At 33.9% G+C, this 18476-nt stretch overlaps 1 protein-coding gene across 3 annotated transcripts in view; it reads left to right on the top strand.

Moving 5' to 3' along the window:
- The first annotated feature begins 394 nt into the window (after positions 1-394).
- LOC128862918 (general transcriptional corepressor trfA) overlaps positions 395-18476 on the top strand; it is a 31901-nt gene continuing 13819 nt past the window's right edge. Inside the window, exon 1 of one of the 3 annotated variants that reach the window (XM_054101743.1) lies at positions 395-954. The gene's annotated coding sequence lies outside the window, so the exon portion shown is untranslated. Of the gene's footprint in view, positions 955-1770; positions 1791-18476 lie in introns of those variants that run through there. The other 2 variants (XM_054101745.1, XM_054101744.1) reach the window with 2 other exon arrangements.

The raw sequence follows: 18476 nt of genomic DNA, 5'->3' as shown, positions 1-18476 counted from the left end.
TACGACAGTAGCTCTCCAATGAATGTTTGGAAATGTGGATCGATGGAATAATAATCAAGTTACGCCATCTGTTGTTAAACCGCACGAACTTATTCATGGCCCTATTATTTTTTGGTATTCCATGCACGGAGATTCGAGCCTACGCACTTACGAATGGCAGTCACACAGCGCTATATGAAATAGTATTACTTTATTTTAACATAGCATCCCTACTCTTTTTATATACATCTACATGTACACTTATACATGTGTTCATTGAATTTGAGCAACTACAAAACACTGTGCTTCGCTTTCTCGTCACTACATAAAAAATATCTCAGAAGCTTCTTCGCTTGATCGCAATCTTGACGTTGTTGACTATGTGGCATGCTAGCGGGCGATATAGCTGAATTCGACTTCGCTACTTGGATGGCTGGCTGACTGGCTGGTTGGCTAACTTGCTCATGTCAACCACAAGGAGAGAATAATGACGGCAGTGTATTGTGTTGTCGAACAGCAACAACTTTGCTACTTTCAATTAATACGAATTGTAGGTAGTGCATTGTGTGTGCGCGCGTATTCGAATTGTAGAAGAGCAAAAGCTACTCAGAAGACTACACGTACTCATACCCGGTACACGTACAAAACGTACTCGCGCGCCGCGACTGCAACGACAAACACTTTATAACGCAGCTTTTTCAAGTAAACAGCCTGTGAACGAGTCTACCTTTTGTAATATATTTAGTATAAGTTAATATTGATGACGGCGAACGGCGGACGACGACGTTTAGTTCGAATGCTTCTTTAAAAACGTTGATCGCTTAACAATTCATCGGGTTATCGGAGCTCGGGACTCCACATTTACGTTAGTGGAGTGGATTTAACCTTAAGAGTTCGGACAGCATCGGGGAAAATACAGATTTTGCAGAAACCACACGCGCGCTATCTAAAGAAAGTGCAAAAATTTTAACGAAGGTAAAATATACATACATATGTATATACTATACGTACGTATGTATGTGCATGTGTTTGCGTGTGTGTGTGTTTGTGGAATTATTCATAAAAATCCAATAACCAAAGGATTTTGATATCCAATACATAATATATATTTACATATATGAATAATATGAGGTGTTGCTTGAAATAAAAAACTGATAATTCACATTTTCAATGAGTGTTTGTGGTGCTACGATTACTTTAGGTAACGTCTTGAAAGTGAACTGCGCGAAATTCGTAAGCGTTTGTGTTGCGAATTTAATGCAAATAAATTCTACGGATTATTCGTACTTTTCGTACTCTCCTTAGCAGAGTTCACGTGAGGGTTTGCTGTAATCAACAGTCGCGCTATATCTACAGCAAAAGTATTTGCTAGACGTGTGTTCATATCTACATAGATATTTACTTGCCTGCATGCATATTTATATACACGTTCATATAGCATACAAATAATACCTACATAGCTAGATATGTATGTGCATACATACATACATCTAACAATAATTCGCAAAATATCGCAATATTAATTGGAATGAATATAAACTATGAAATATGACTTGTAGAAATGTCAGCTAGTTAAATATCTACCGCACATGTTTACTCATACTCGTATATACATAAATAGTATCTACATATGTGTATGTATATACAATTACATATGAATGGATATAACTATGTTTTTGCAGTAGATTTTTAGCTAACTGACATTTCTACAGGTACTATGATACACATAGCACTTTCATAAGTGAACTTTGTTACCCAGCCGCTGTGTTGATGGTGATGGTGTTGATGGTAAAGACGGTTGTGAGACATAGGTATGTACATAACTATGGCGGTGACTTTGCTGAACAATAAATGTGATTATGGACGTTGATCGCGTTGTCGAAACAAGAAAAACGAAAACTAGAAGTGCTTAAGTGTTATTTCATCCACAAAATATTAGCGTATTTAAAAAATTTAATAAAATAAACCAGCCGCACAAATACATACATATATACATACATGTATTTAAATATACATATGAAAGAGGCAAAAGACGGAAAAAATTTGAATGGTAAACCTGTACTTGTTAGCAAACAATGGACAGCTAATATCTAAAAATACTGTGGAACGAAAATACAAAACAGAAAAAATTATCAATATTATTACCCGGCTGGCCAAAGGGATCTTTTATGTATATAATTGGCGCTTACACTATTTTTGCGGGCTTGGCCGAGCGCCTCTTCCTATTTGTGGCGTGCGTCTGTGATGTTGTTCCACAAATGGGAACTTAAAAGGCTTAGAAAGAGCTATACTCCGTCTTTACCTCATAAATGAGCGCTTCTCAGACCTAAATTTTCGACTTTTCCTTCTACGTGACCACGCTGAAAGGCATCTAAAATTCATGGAATCGGAGTTGAATATCTCCAAAACATCGATTTGTCGCGTTTTAACTGATTTTTTGAGCTTTCGAAAGGTCTGTGCACATTTCATTCCACACAAGTTAACTGAGGACCAAAAATTGCTCAGAATTCAACATTCGCCTCATTAAAGAAGCGAAAAAAGATGAGAACTTCATCTACAACATTGTAACTGGTGATGAAACGTAGTATTTCCAACTTGAACGTGGAACTAAACGTTAAATTGCCGAATGGAAGACCCCAGACGAGACACCACCCAAAAAATCTGCTTGGAGACGTCAAAAGACAAGTCGATGCTCATTTGTTATTCCGGTTCCAAGAGAATCGTCCACAAGGAGTTCATGCGACCGGGTCACACCGTCAATGCAATTTTCTATCTTGGCGTTTTGAAGCGTTTGTTGGATTGCATTCGTCGAAGGCTTGTACCGACATCCTGAAGGACATTCCGGTAAATGACCTGAAACAGTCTTTCGAAAAGCGTTTAGATCGCGCTAAACAGTGTATCGAGGCCAGAGGGAACTATTTTGAATAAATAAGAGCAAAGGTGCTGTCGTTTATATTTTAGCTCAGTCTTGTTTATTTTGGACTTCACCTTTGTAAAACTCAATTTCAGTGAAGCTCTTTTAGAGTCATATTTGAACATTTCTACATTCATTTATTTCACTCATTTTTCATGTAAATAAAAAATGTATTTTTTAATGTAAATAAAATTAATTCTTTTTATATCTAAATTTAATTAAATGGATTATAATATAATATATAAATATAATTGGCGCTCACACCCAGTACTTTGGGTTTGCCAAGCTTTATGGCGTGTATCTCGATATTCTTCCACAAATGGAAGTACTTACAGTTTTTTGCCTCCACCGAATGACAGATGGCTTTTTATGAGGAACTTTTTCATGACAGAAATACACGCGGAGGTTTGTCAATGCCTGCCGAGGAGCGACCGCTATTAGAAAAATGTTTTTCTATCTTTGATGTTCCATGAATTATAATTAAAAAGTAGCAATTTAAATATTTACATACGCTACCTATGTATATATACTTAAGTGTATGTATTGATTGAAAAATGAAAAAAATCGAAAATAAAATGCAATCATTCCTCTGTAAAAATACATATGTACTCGTATGTATGTACTTGTTCATTGGAAAAAGTCATTGAAAATTTCGTCTAAGGAAAACAAAAATTTACTATCGAAAGGCTAATGGATTCACTTGAAACTATTTATAAAAAGTACACTTAGCAAGATGCTGCAGCAAATTCGTATTAAGTTCCGTTAGATGAATATGCAAAAAACGCTCTTAACCTTCGGTAGACACGCCTACTTTTTTTAAGTAAACGACACGCTGGGGTAAATTTCACCGCAATTCATAAACAATTTTTCACTAACAGAGTTAAAGTTTTTATTTACACCTTTTTTGTAAGTATTTAGATAAAATGAATTGCTTAATTTAATCTGTTCAAATATACCAGATAATATAATGACATGCTTAGATTATATTCACATAAAAAAAACGTTTTATCAAAATAGGCTTTGCGTTCTAAAGAAATAAAATATTTTGGACTTCAGGAAACCATATTAACTAAAAATAAAATAGTAGGAATATGAAAAAATAGCAAATTCATAAAAATTAGTTGAATTATTAGTTAGTTCCATTGTATGGTTTTTATACATATGCATAAATTAAAAAATAAATAAATATTCAAAACTTATCAAGATGCGGTGTAAACTTAGTTCAATGATATAACAATGGTGGCTTAAATATTGCAATAAATCGGTTGCTAAGCGCGCTGTATGATAAGTTCCGCTGTCTTATTAGAATCAAATGTCGTCGATGTTTCGCTGATTTATTTTTGGAAACAAAAATTCAGTAAGCACGGCGCGATAGAGCACGTCATTTACAGTAACGGCAGCTCCTTCCTCATTTCGAAAGGAATAAGGACCAATGATGCCAGCAGTGCTCTATGAACTTCGCGAACAGATTTATTATATTAAATTTTTTAAGCTAATTTCCACGATTTGAAAGCGTTGTTCTGGCTTTAAACGATTCATGATTACTTGCCAAAACTTACTGAACAGAAATGTCAACACAGTATGCCATTCTCAGCAGTCAAATCATAGTTATCAATATCGATAGTTCTCATGCAGCTAAAAAAACACCCGATAGTTAAGCCAGCTGTTCTTGTTGTTGTAACACCATAAAACATTTCGTTCCGGTAACGTAGAACCGACTGTGAGTAAATAGAGAATAGACCTCATAATATGTATATATGTATATGTATATATCATAATCTGCTAAAGCACACACCCAATCACCTTCTAATGGAACTTCTTGCACCTTACATTGCAAAATAAATTCAGTAAATTTGTTTTAAATCATAAATTTATAAGGGTGTGTAGGCATATATTGCACATATATGCATAGATGTGCATGTATTGTTGATATAAAATCAAAGATGAATCATAGGATTAGAGAATTTTACGAGTTCTGTGTAATTTACACAAATAATTGTATACATTTAATAATTATTTGTACATAAATAAAACTAAAACTTATGTGAAGTGTTATGATTTTGATGTAAGTAGAAGCTGTTTTAAGCTCATATTGTTTATAGCATCTAATTAAAGTTTAAAAAGTCATTCATGAATCTAACTGCCTCTTTCCTCGAGCTATTCTCCGAAACGGTTAAAACAATTTGGACGATATTTTTCTGACAGGTGGATGACGGCATCTTTTCATTCCAAAAAACTACCAGCTAATTTGCGCTGGTATCGATATACACATTTCTAAAAATTATGTATCGGACCGAAATGGATTATTTTCGTCAAATTAAAAAGTCACGCGCCAACAAGAAGTCCACTGTGTTTACTGTGACTCCTTTTGTGTACCGTAATGCATTCATACTTGTCCACATATATGGATGAAACGGTTTAGAAACTAACTCAGATTACGACTGATCATCGCCAAAGACACCTTTAAAATTTGTCAAATTATTGCATTTATTGTCAATAGCGACCAAATTTTTTTATTTATGAAAAATGTACGATCAGACTTTTCATTGCACAAATTAACAGTCAAATTACAGATTTTAAAGGAAAAGGATAGGAACAAGGAAAAATAATTAATAGAGATGAAGGAGTAAAGAAAGAGAGAGAAGCAAATATAAAAAAAGGGATATGCTGTTTTGAAATATCTAACTGACTTAATACTTTCAATGGAAATTGGAAGGGGATTCCATAATCTGATAGATCTAACAGTCTGAAGACGGGTGATTTAATTTAGAGGTATTGGATTTTCAATCGAAACAAAATAACGAAAATTGAAATTGATTGGGCAATCTGTACTATTTTTGTATACAATTATGTTTGTCTGTATTATTTTTGTATACAGATAATTACTTTCGAATGTAGCCCGCTACTGCTCCGTAATTCGGTCATCCATAAATACCAATTTTAAATGACTCACTGAAGGACTTCGGTCGGTATCTCGTGAATAATTTTAGTAATGTTGGCTTCCAATACCTCAATTGACGCTGGTTTATCCACAAAGTATTTAGACTTTACATACCCACACAAATAAATGTCCAAAGGTGTGATATCACAGGATCTTAGTGGCCAATCCACTAGGCCGTGACGAGAGATAAATTGCTTAGCGAAACGACGACGCAGTAAATCCATTGTTTCACAGGCTGTATGGCAAGTAGCGCCGTTCGCCATCTTGTTGGAACCGAATGTTGTGGAAATCACGGGCATCACAAAGTCGTTATCATGGCGCTATAGCGTTCGCCATTCACTGTTACATTGGCACCAGCCTCGACTTTGAAAAAATATAGGCCGATGATTTCTCCAGCCCATAGACCGCATCAAACAATTGTTTTCAATGGATGTAATGGCTGTTCTTGAATGTCTTTGGGTTGCTCTTCAGCCCAAATACGGCTTAGCCAAAATGGGCGTCATTACCATAAGTTGGGCTGAGCGCGCGATGGACACATTTCACAGAGCGTCGATTTTCGTAATCCAATTATGAAATACGATTTGTAAACGTTGTTGAGGCGTAAGTCTATGCATGATGAAATGCCAATGAATACTGAAAATAATTATATACTTAGTTTGCCAATTGGCACGCGTGATCCATCAAAAAACCCCTATTGGAAAAAGTACCCCCAATCTGATCACTCTTTATGTACATTTACTTTTCGAAGCTGCTTTAGATGAAAACCACTAAAGATTTGAGAAATTTATTTACTTTTAAATACATCCATTAATATTTTCATTTTATATGGAAGTTAATTTTAAAGTAGTTTTACGTTTGTTTGAATTTGAAAAAATGAGAGAAATCACTGATTTCTATGTATCACTGTGCGAATAATATAATCGAATTGTGAAATCAAGTTGAACTAAATAATTGATGGTTACGTAAACACATAAAGCAGGACAGTAGCTTTGTCTAGTGTACATGAGCTCAAGTGATAGTAGATTTCTTTCTTATATTTTTCTACATATGAGACAGCTGATTTTTCAATGGTAAAAATTGTACAAATCTTTCGAACTACATATTGAATTGCAAAGTTGATGCACCTAACTTAAAAATTTATGTATGTATGTGTAAAATATATAATCAGATAGTCAGGCGGCTTTGAAAGCTCTTCTATCAACTGTAATCACCTCAAAAATGATAAATGACTGCCTGAGCCTTCTTAACGCGTTAGAGAGCTTCAATAGAGTAATTTTAGGTTGGATTTCTGTACCTGAGGGATATGAGAGAAATGAAATGACTGATCATATAGCTAAACAAGCGGCAAATATGGCCTTATAAAATGCCACATTAACGAATTTATCTGAAAGTCGGAAGAGAAAAAAATTCGTTGAGCACTGGCGAAACTCTATCGGTCAGTGACAAGTGAAACAATTCCCATCGTCAGACCGAGGAATTTTTGATAAGTTTCTTTCGCTCAACAGAGTAGACTTGAGACTTTTATTTGATAGCTTTATAGGCCACTGTAGCCTGAGATATCACTTAAACGAAATTGAGAGGCCTTAGAGAAGGCCATCATCTGTCGATTCAGTGGAATGGACACTGAAAATTTAAAACACATTATTTGTGAATGTCCTGCGCTAGGCAGAAAAAGGTAACACAAGTTTGGTGGTGTTGCCGTGCATTCATATAAATTGTGGAACGATAAACCCCAGTTTTTGCCTAATAATAATGTGCAAAATAGCATCAGCAGAGTTGTTGCTGTCATAATAATGTGGAATATCACCCATACATTTTTGAAGAATGTTGTTGGTCTATACCCGATTTAATACCGGATCATTCCCGTAGAATCAACTGGCGAAATCAGTCGAAAGGAACGATTCGCTTATGTTTCTAAAAGAAGGTTGACATACATTAAGTATTACAGCGTGTGAAAATGTAATTTGTGTCATCTTAAATTATATAAGGTGACACAAAATTAATTACCCTATCGGAAAATGTAATGGGTGTTTTTTTCGCTGCATGAGAATGGACGATATCGATAACTATGGTTTGACAGACGAGAATGGCATCTGTGTTGACATTTCTGCTCAGTACGGTTTGGCAAGCCATTATGAGTCGTTGACCGCCAGAAAATCACTTCCGAATTCTGGAATTTACTTTGAAAAAAAGCAAAAAATCTGTTAGCGAAGGGAAGAAGAGAGCACTGGCGGCATCATCGAAATGAGGACGAAGCTGCTATTACTCTGAATGGCGTCACACGTCAATCATTTAAAGTAGACAGCGCAGTATACAAACAGACAATCAATGGAGTGCGAGCAGGTCAAAATATAGATTTCAATCACTCAAAATTATTTCTTGCTTTTTTATTTAGTAAAAAAGTAATTCCAAAACAATTATTTTGCGCCACCTGCTACTTGTGATTTTTGTCTATCCTGCACAGAAAAACTTGCCCAATTCTACTTTAATAGTTGAAAAGCTAAGAAGAGGCAAATATTCTCGTTTATTTTCTTTTAAAGAAAACTTGAAAATTTAACGACCCAGAAACTAAAACATTTTATTTTCATTTTTAACATTGTAGCCAATCATTAATTCACTCCATCAACGAATTGAACGTGTATACATAAAGGGTCTTTCAAAAGACGCGCCTAGATGTTGTTGAAAAAAAATTTTTAATTTAGATTCTTTCGCATTTTTATGCAAAATACGGCTCTTAAAATTATATAATATATGAAAAAATGGCATAATTTAAATGTCTACCATGAGCACGTCTACAGGCAGACTTAAAATTTTCAAGGGCTCGCTCACATATTTTTGCATTGAGTTCAACTACTCTCGATGCGAATGTTGTGTTTCAGCTCTGGAATCGTTGTTGGCTTATTCACATGGATTTTACTTTTTAAAAAACACCAGTCTGGTCTGCCAGTCCTTTTTCTATGCTGACCAGAACCAGAACCAGTTTTATGAAATTTTTCCCCCAACCTTTGGATTGTCTACTCATTCGAACGATTATTTCTATATTACAAAAAAAAAACGATTTTTGCGATATGTTGCTCTTAAAGATCACTCATTTTCGTAATAAGTTTCAATAATTTTAATGCGTTGTTCTATCGTGAGCAAATGTACACCTGTCGACTTGACAAATGTCAACGATGACATAAATAAGGTATCGTCTAAGAATTATTCACTACTGACATCTAAGCGTTACTTTTTAAGGAGCCTTTACAAAGACGAAACATACTTATAATTTGAACAATGTATGTACATTTTACTACGAGAATTTCTTGTACATATTTGTTGGTGTGTAATTTATTGAGAACTAATGGTCAATAAATGCAAACAAACGCTTATAAATACATTGCCATTTTTACTACATATGTACGCGTGCATGTACATCCTCATATGTATGCACCTAAATGTACATAACTACATATATATATATCATATGTATGTAGATGTTTGTACATAAATATTTCTATGCAAATCGGCTTAAGTGGATGAACTAAAGGAAATTCAAAACATCATCTATTGATTGGCTTTTGCTCCAGTGCGGAGTCTTTCAACTTCTACACAAAATTCAACAAACGAACATAGACGAACAACAGCAATACAAATAGTATTCAATAATGATGTACGTACATTCGTTGCACGCGTAATTTCGCTAAAAATAGCCGTATAGGTTCATATAAATTCGATTCGATTTCTTCTTATTCTTGCTGTTAACATTCCTATCTCGTTGCCTTAGCACAGCTTTGTTGATGATTTGTAACACACACAGCCTTGTATTAGCAATACTATGTAGTGTGAGTGAATGTATTCTTTTTTATATACTTTTTATGTATTTTTGTACAAAAATGAGTAAATTTCGACCAAATATAAGAAAAATTGCGAGAAATCGAGGTTGAAAATTTCAAGCGAGTCCTAAAACAGCCACTAGTTGACGGCTCCCAAAAAGTTCAAATATTACTAATACATTGCACAGTGGGAGATACAATGGATCTAACTGGAATTAACCTCATTTTGAAAGTTGTGATATCGATAATTTTTTTTTATTTAAATATCGGGTGATTTTTTAAGAGCTTGAGATCTTAAATTCATACAAAACAGAAATATTGTTGGAATGTTTTTTTTTATTATAATCTGGTGAATAATATCATGCATTTATTTTTTGAATGCGTTATTCGGCTACTAGTTGTATGATCCATTCGATCAGTCAAATTTTGGCCGTATGGTCAATGGTAGCTTGAATATTGCAGTCTTTCCCAGTTTACCGCACAGCTTAGAATTACAATAGACTACGTTGTGAAGAGCCGGTTAGATCTGTTTGAAAACGCAGAAGCCGATTATATCTGGAGAGAGCTCTAAGCTGCACCTAGATGTAATTCTGTAAGAAATGTATATTTGATCTGTAAGCAATATCATGGCATTTTAATCATACTTCAATAGGAAGAACCTGAAGGTGCCTTGGGTATTTAGCTTTTGGGGTGCGTTTTCGAGATACCAAATTCAACATTCAACAATTCATTCTCCAGGATTTCGATGATGCCAGAGCATAAATTGTATAACCAGACTTAACTCAAATAGAGCTTTGACAACGAAATAATGAAGGAACATAGTTGTTAATTTGGTTTTAATTTTATTAGACCTAGAATTTATAAATAATATGATAAAAGTACACTAAAAGAATAAGAAACATGGTTTTATTGTTTTTTTTTTTTCAAAATATTCTCCTTGGAAATCAATACACTTCTACATTCGTTTGAATCAATTTTCAAAGCACTTTTGCCACTGAGAAGTGGATACCTCCAATATGAGCTGTTTAAAGGCAGCTTCTTCGGGCGCACTATGGGGATTTTTTTAATTTTTTTGGCATAAATCACAAATTTAAAGATTATGACTTAAATTTTTGCAGGTGAATCACGTAGATTAAAGTAGAATTTCGGTTTTTGTTTATTTTTTCATTCGATTACGCCTACACCTCCGCCCTGAACATGATCTCTAAAATAATGTGACAATTTATAGTAAATTTGTGTTTTCATATATTTCATTTATTTCGCGAATTTGTGCATTCTTAAACAAAAAGTATTTATTTAAAATTAATTAAATTATTTCTTTGTTTTTATATTAAATTTGTCTGGGTAGTTAATTCTCTTCCAAAATAGCTTAGGTACATTTTTAAACTGCATATATGTGTTCTAAGAAGAAAGAAAAATATTACGTAACTTACAAACAACAACAGATTACTTACTACCAATATGAAGTTAGTTTTCTTCTATTTTAATATATTCTTCGTCAGAAGTAATCACATCAAGTTCAACATCTTCGTCATATTCTTCATCTTCGTTCTGATCTACATGGTCTTCTTCCTGATAATCTTTGTCATTATTTGTTAAAATATTTAAAGATGGCGATTGAAGCAGCGCGAGAACTTCTTTTGGTATGTATTTCTTTTTATTTTTGTTTTGTCGTTCTTTTAAAAAGATAGTGGACAAAAATGGGTCCGAAGTATCTAAGGCTCTGTTAAAAACAACTGTCACATTATCCAGCCGACTGCATTTTCTTGCATGCCCCCTTCTATCGCTCTTATAAAACTTATTTCTGGATTCGGATGCATGTTCCCCAAGACAGCCAACAGGAACCAAGGAGTTTTTTATTATTTGATGACCATGTACTAGTATCTTGTAAACAGTAGGAGACAAAGGATACCAAGGATAATTATAATGGTACAGTTCAAAAACCTTTCCGCAAAAGGTTTCAAACTTGCTTGAGCTAATTTCATTCTCACAGGAAATGCTCAATAAAATTATATAGAAGTTTTTCAGTGATTGTTCTTCAACATTTAAAATTGAGGCTAATAAAGCTGCGTCAGAAAATGTCCTCCTTGCTGTGTTGCCATCATTGGAGTTTCCGCTGCCGCTTGGAATAGTCTTGTCTACATTAAGGCCCATTTCCTTTAAAAGTGTCCTTTATATTAATTGTTTTCGAGCTATTAATTGAGGTTTATCGCAATCTTTAACGTGCCACTTTTTCATCTCGACTCTATATGAAAGTTTCAACACAAACTCGAAAAAGCGGATCCAAGCATGCAAAGGGCTGATTCCATATTGAAGGGCATGTGTTTTGGCCTTGAAAACTTCTGAATTAATATCTTTAATATTAAGTAATTGTGTTGGCTTTGCTCCGCAGATGGGGCAAGACTGGCATGAGTTCCATCCCGACAATATATTTAAAACTTTCCCATCAATTAGGGTCATTTGTCCTAAATATTCCACAAATATCTTTTTACCATTATACCCGTACATATAATATATGATTTCAGATTTCGAATCTCAGTATCCAAGTACTATTTTTCTGTTAGAATGAGAGCATGACTTTCCTTGATGAATTCAATCTTCAATGGCCGACAAAACCGAACTGAATGGGGTGCTTTATTGACCCAAATAATTTGATCGGTCTCATTAATCAGTTTTAAAGGAATAATTGTTGTTACGAACAATGAATAATCAGACACATTACCATGATCTTGAAAACGCTGCTTGTACATACTGTGCCCGGTCGAACCATCATATCCATAACTGAAAATTAACTTGCAATGTGTCACGTTTGGAAGTATACCTAGGACCTCATGTTGCATTTCAAGGATGCGGGTAGTTGTATGGTCCAAAAGTTGTTGTAAAGGAACTTGTGCCTTATCTTCAAAATATTGAATGCCGTCTTGTCTTAGCTTTAATTTGGAACTAGCCAAATCCTTATAGGGCGGATATATATCATAACCATATATTTTTGCATTTTGTTTTATATTATTATATTGCTCTTTTGTAAATCCGTTTTCTAACAAAAATGCTAAAGCACTGTTAGCTGACATTTGTTGGGGCTCAGACGAAAAAAGTTTCCTTTTCATTTTACAAATATCTTTGCTTTTTGCTGCAGCTTTTAAAACCATATCCATATCCATAACCATATCTTTCTCTTCTGATTTTTTAGCTGAAACTGTAGCAGCATGTAAAAGCAAGAGCAACGAGTTTTCGTGTTCTTACAAAAGTTCTTTTGCAAACTTCCGTTTTAGCCGGGAGCTAGCATTCTCGTAGTCCACTTTTGGACGGCCAACTTTATTTTCGGATACACGATTAATTTCGGTGTTGATTACTAGGCTTTTATCAAGCCATTCTGAATGTTTTTTCTAAATCTTGACATAACTCGATGACAATGGGGCCAGTTTTTTTCAAAATTTTTGACAAAAGCTGGTACTTTTTTATTAATTTGGGCTACCTTAGATTCATTCAGACTTTCACCAATTTTTTTTTAACTGCGACCTCTGCCCGATTATTTTTGAAATAAATATCTAGCAGCTCTACATTTCCGAACGTATATCCCTCTGTAAAAGGCGATTTTATCAAAAAGGGGCAAATTTGTGCAAACAAAGTTAGTTACATATTATTGTGCACGTTTTAGTAAGTAACTCTACATTTAAAACTCTGTGCACTTCTGTGCGCCTTGTAAGTTCTATTATACGAAACGCACCTATACTTGTTAAGACTAATTGAAATAATACATATGAATAAAACACGATATACAAAATCTAAACCACACATAATTGAAAAAATGTTACTAAACTATAATCTTATATACCTAGACTATGACCTTCCATCATTTAAATTTGGATTCTTTGTTTTATTTGGATAACTCGAGCAATCAAACTTTTTTCAATGCATTCCACCAAACTGTGCACAAAACGAACACGATAATCAGCTGACTTTGAAGGCGTACCGTTCAATCAGTGTGACCGTAAAAAAATTTAACGACTAATTTCTCAAAAAATTACGGTATGGTAAAAACAAAAATAAAGCTTATTTTAAAATACAGGATACGTTTTTTTTTTATATATGCCAAAAAAAACGCTAAAAACCCCATAGTGGGGCGTTGAAAAACGTTGACGACGTTTGATGTCGAAATGATTAGGGCCATAAGGAGATGACCCATTAATTCGATATTTTTAATGCTCAAAAACTCCCTTGTGTGAGCCGATACGTGAGAGCTCGTGTTGCCTTCGTGATTCTATCCGACACATATGCATAGATCCAAGATTGTGATGCTATTGACATACTTTGAACAACCGCAGCTAAATTTCTCCCAACATTTCTTTACTTCAATCGATACGAATCCTTTTTTGGCAATTGTCAAATTATACAGTAACCAACAAGAACAAAGCTTCTTCACGATCAAATGTTCATGTAATATTGAATGTATGCTGGTCGTACTAATGCTCAAGGTTTGTTTGTTCATGCACTTCCGTCTTGATAATCCACCTCGAAAGTAGTAATAAATCATCGCGCGCAAATTTTCACGAGTTAGTTCCATCTTTTGGGCAAGATTAATATTTCAACTCACTGAAAACATCACAAATAAAGCTCGTAAATGGAAACGATGCTAAAAAATATAAAACTTTTCGTTAAAAATATCGAATTACATCTCATCACACGGTATAAGATTTATATACACATATATTATTTAAATTTTTGCCTATAATTAGGCTAGCAGCCCTTATAGTAATTTAAAGATGTAATTTACTTATATTTTATTAAATAAATCCGCGAGTGAGTAAGTATCCGATTATTTATTAATTTTTTACTTGTATGAAAAACTCAAAATTCAGCCGGCATGGAGCCGGAATACACCAACTGCAGTTTAATTTTTGTAATCACTTACTGGAAAATTATTTAGGTTAGGTAGTTACTGTGAAACTGATAAGACAAATAGGCAAGAATATGCACACAATATATGTACGTATGTATGTATTTACATATATGCACATACAGGTACATATAAGTTTATTTATTCACGGCTTTGCCTTCATACATATAAATATTGCTATGTACGTACATAGTGATTGGTATGTATGTATGTATATTTATATTTTTGCACAAAGACTACACATTTAGAATCTTATCATGCTCTTGTGAGTTTTTGAAAAGCTTGTTTCTTATTTATTCACTTTATTTTCACTTCTTTTTCTTCATTACATCAAACACAATTGCATAAGTTTTGTGTGTTCGACTGATATTCGCAAGTGTATTTGGGCGGCAAGCAAAAGAGATACGTACGGGTGTGTATGTATGTATGTATTTAATTAAAAATGCGAGTAAAGAGAAAAAGTCTAAAGCAAGCAAACGTAAAGGCTTATTGATAACAATTAACCGCAAGTAATAGATGGTGGGCAATTTAAACTTTCTTGCCATGGCCAAAAGAATAAAAAAAATATTAATAAAAAATAACGTGTGTTTAATATACAATTTTAATATTAATTTTTTGCGAGCGGAAGCGATAAAAAACCCGAAATTACTGTGATCAACCACTTTTCAAATAGTAATATCGAATATTATAAAAATATTTTAATGATAAAATATAGCACAATTCGCGAGTTGCTATATGCTGTTGTTAGAGAAAATATGTATGTATGAGTGCAAGGCCATCACAATTTTTTTCAGTTTTAAAGCATGATTCAATAATAAAGGACTTGATCAGTAAGTAGCTTTCTCGTTCCTTCTTGACAAATCGGCTCCCTTAGCAAGGCACTGGGTTGTTAATTCTAGAAATATGGGTAAAAGTGGAGTTAAAGTAAAATTTGTAGGAAACGCATTTTCTTATAAGTAACAACTTGCTCAGCGGTTTGTAGTTGTCTGTCTAGTTTCTCTAATGGATCTCTACCCAACAATCTTCCAGGCAGAAATACATGTTATTGAGATATGTGTTACATGAAGAAATGTATCCGCAGAAAAATGAGAGGAACCCACATTTATATACTTTGAGATAGTCAGGCGACTTTTAAAGTCCTTCTATCAGCTACAAAAATGGTACAAAACTGCCTGAACCTTCTCAGCATGTTACGAAACTTCAACACATTATTAGGTTGGATTCCTGGACACGAAGGAAATGAAATAGCCGACACTCTTGCTAAAAAAGGGGCAAATATGAGTCTAATTGGTACTGAGCCGTTCTGTGGACTAACAACACAAAGAGCCACATCAACGAACTTCTCAGGAGGAGGAAGAAGAATTTCGCTGAACACTGGCGAAATTCTATAGGTCAGTAACAAGCGAAAAAATTCCTAACGTCGGACAGAGGAATTTCTCCGTCAAATTTTGAAATTTATTACCGGTACTAAGCTTAAAAAGATGTGAAAAAGCTCGGTTTGCTAGTTTCATACCAGTAGGCAGGTCCTCTCGCATAAGGGGGGGGTAGGGTTTTTAGGGTAAAAAAAATCGATTTTGGTTTATTTGAGAAAATGAATGTACATAATCTCAAGAATGTTGTGTCCAAATTTTAAACTCACAAAGTTAGAGCATTATAACCGTTGGCCGCTCCGACTCGGCTACCTGCTATAGAAAACTTTAAATCGATTTTCTGGAAAACGACGTTTTTCAAGTCGGTGGCCACTTTTTCTCTGAATCTACTCGACTGATCTTCCTGAAATTTTGTACACACTTTCTCTACATAATTACCGAGATAAACCTGGGAGGTTTTTTTTATTTTTCAATTTTTATTTATTTTACAATAATTAATATTATGCGATTTATTGTCTAAAAATCGCACTTCTACTTCAAATGTTAAAAAAAATTGAAAAAAAATTTTTTTTTAATAAAAACTCGACAGGGTTACCTCGGACAATTGATTACCTAATGAAAACTCTTTGATTTTTTGATTTCAGATGATCCAATGCTGAGAAAAACTGTCCACGGCAAATTGCCTTTTTTTCGAGACGTCTGCGTAGATCTGCTGTCAACGGCTCAATTTTGTATATTTTCTTGTGAAAATTTTTGAAAATATTTTTGAAATATGAGTTTACAGTATACTAATTGGATAAATAAATTTACATGAATCATCTTTCCAAAAAAAATGCATAAATAAGTGCATATTTTTAGTGGAATTAACTCATATTGCTTGCCTTGCATAAATTAACAATAGTATGCATTTGGTTCAAACTGTTAAGTGTACATACTTAGTGTTCATATGCAACAGATTTTTTAATCAATAAATTAATTTTATTTGGGAAAGAAGCATGTTTTTCATTTATTTCTAACTTAATTGCATATAAAAAGTTGATTACATTGAATATTTTGCATTGGGAAATAAAAATAAATAAATTCGGAGAATCGAACTTAAATACGACATCGTCTACTTAAATAGGTTTTTGTCTGCTGAAAGTTTTGATAGGATAAACATAGTTATTACACAATGGCTCCGTCAGAAAAACAGCCCACTAAAGAGGAACGCCTCCAAAGCTATAATATAAAAGCGACTAAGGGCAAATAGCATAATACAATAGGAAATGAAGAGCATTGGAGGCGAACCATATAACCCATATTAGCTAGTTTTACGTGAACTTAAAAGCATAGAATGGAGAGGGATAGACTACGCTCTGAGGAAACCCCCACAAAGCATTACGAGAATGGCCTTGGACTGGAATCCGCAAGGGAGAAAAGACTGTAGTTGCCCGAAAAACACCTGGCAAAGATCAACCCTAAACGACCTAAAATCAATCAATCCCACTCTGGAGGGATGCTGCTAAAGCAACAGCACAAAATCACGTACGCTGGAAAATCCTTGTTGAGCCCCTACGCTCCTTCGAGAAGTGAAAGGAATAAAAGAAAAGAGGAACGCCGGCTTATTGCTCAATTAACGTGAAGTGGAAAAACTTTTAGAGAAATCGGTAATTTAATGAGCAGGAATCTTTCTATAACGCAATTCTTAATTAAAAGATATAAAAGTGCAATTAAAACCAATCAAAGCCAAGAAAAAAAATCCCTCTGCATAAGCCGTAGAGCTGAATAAAATACCAATAATGTGTGTTTTGTGATGAAATTGTTCGAAATTTGTTGAAAAAGCATAACTTCCATTGCGCGAAAGAATCTCTCTATTAGTTGAAAAACAAGAACGCCCGCATGAAATTTGCTATTGATTACCTATGCAAATACAAATGTGCTTATAAAATAAAATATATGTAGACACCGTTAGCAGAAAAAATTGTAATAATCAACGTGATTTTTGAACCACTTGAAACTTGAAATTTATTATGTTAAAATTGCATGATCTATAAAACTGCATGCACCAAATTTTTCTAAAAATTCTGAGTAAAAATTTTGAAACTTTGATAAAAAAGTTTGCGAATTTTTACTTCGATTGAGGCATTGGAATCCAACATTACTAAAGTTATTCACGATTTGCCGACCGAAATCATCCAGCGAATCATTCAAAATGGGTGTTTACGGATGACCGAATTACTGCGCAGTTGCGACAAACATTTGAAAGAGATTATCTTAAAAAAATAATAAATATTGCCCAATCAATAATTGAATTTTCGTTCTTGTATTTCAGTTTAAAATCTGATACATCTAAATTGACCACCCTTTATATATACATACATATGTTGTTTCTTCTGTGTTAGCTGCCTACGGAGGAGAAGATAAAATGTTTAGTTTAAAAGTTTAGTTATTTTCCTGACAAAACTTCTTTTTCAAAACTCGTTATATTTCTTTTGTCTACAAATATCTCCACACATATTTATCTGCATACACACAAACATAGAACATACTTAATTTAAATTTATAAATTCAGTTGTATTTT

This window comes from Anastrepha ludens, chromosome 5, assembly GCF_028408465.1.
Source record: "Anastrepha ludens isolate Willacy chromosome 5, idAnaLude1.1, whole genome shotgun sequence".
In the NCBI taxonomy this organism is placed as follows: Eukaryota; Metazoa; Arthropoda; class Insecta; order Diptera; family Tephritidae; genus Anastrepha; species Anastrepha ludens.
This window is presented reverse-complemented; position numbering and strand designations above follow the sequence as displayed.